The sequence below is a fragment of the Silene latifolia genome, chromosome 4 (assembly GCF_048544455.1).
Source record: "Silene latifolia isolate original U9 population chromosome 4, ASM4854445v1, whole genome shotgun sequence".
In the NCBI taxonomy this organism is placed as follows: domain Eukaryota; kingdom Viridiplantae; phylum Streptophyta; class Magnoliopsida; order Caryophyllales; family Caryophyllaceae; genus Silene; species Silene latifolia.
In genome coordinates, this window is record NC_133529.1 from 88644439 (window position 1) to 88645353 (window position 915).

Below are 915 nucleotides of genomic sequence, written 5' to 3' on the forward strand. Positions count from 1 at the left end.
GTTCTTAGAGAATCCATTTGGAATTCCCGAAGAACCAACAATGGCCGCGATTCCTATGAGGGATAATTTGGCTCCGAAGAAGGTGGTGAACCCAAGTATTGTCAAGCCACCTATTCAAGCCAATAACTTTCATGTGAAGGCTACTTTGTTGCAACTAGTCCAAGGAAACCAATTCGGAGGGGGAGCCACCGAAAACCCCAATGAACATCTTAATGAATTCTTGGATAGTTGTGACATGTTCAAAGCAAATGGAGTGTCGGAGGATGCCATCCGCCATAGACTCTTTCCTTATTCCTTGAGGGGGAGTGCTAAGGAATGGTTGAAGAGTTGTGAGCCCGATTCATTTAGAACTTGGAATGATGTCTCCAAGGCCTTCTTGAACAAGTACTTCCACCACAAAGGACCGCAAGAATCAAGAGTGAGCTCCAAGGCTTCACCCAACATGATGATGAGACCCTTTACGAGGCATGGGAAAGGTATAAGGGACTCCAAAGGTTGTGTCCTCACCACGGGATCGGAGATGATGAGTTGATCAACAACTTTTATGAGGGGTTGAGCAATGAAATGAAAATGAACCTAGATTCCGGCTCGGGAAAGGGGGCATTAGACAAAATTGATCACAAGACGGCTAAGGAGCTTATAGAAGAGATGGCATCCCGTACTTTTCATTAGAATAATGATCGCCACAAGAGGAAAGGGAAGTCCAATGTGGAATCAACAAACAATGTGGAAGTTAAGGGATTGATAGAGGAACTCAAGCAACAAGTTGCTTTGTTGAACTCAAGCAATACCTCTAGAAACTCTTCATCAAGTAGGACTCAAGTGTATTGTTGTGAGATTTGTGGAGATCAAGGGCATCCACCAAATGAATGTCCTTTGATGATGGGAGAGGCAAATTGTATGGAGCAAGTGAAT

The 915-nt window shown here is 44.0% G+C and overlaps 1 non-coding gene across 1 annotated transcript; it reads right to left on the bottom strand.

The window, feature by feature from the left end:
* Window positions 1-408: 408 nt before the first annotated feature.
* On the bottom strand, window positions 409-515 carry LOC141654590 (small nucleolar RNA R71). The gene has a single exon (XR_012548146.1). It is a non-coding gene; the product is annotated as a small nucleolar RNA R71 (small nucleolar RNA).
* Between the last annotated feature and the right edge of the window lie 400 nt (window positions 516-915).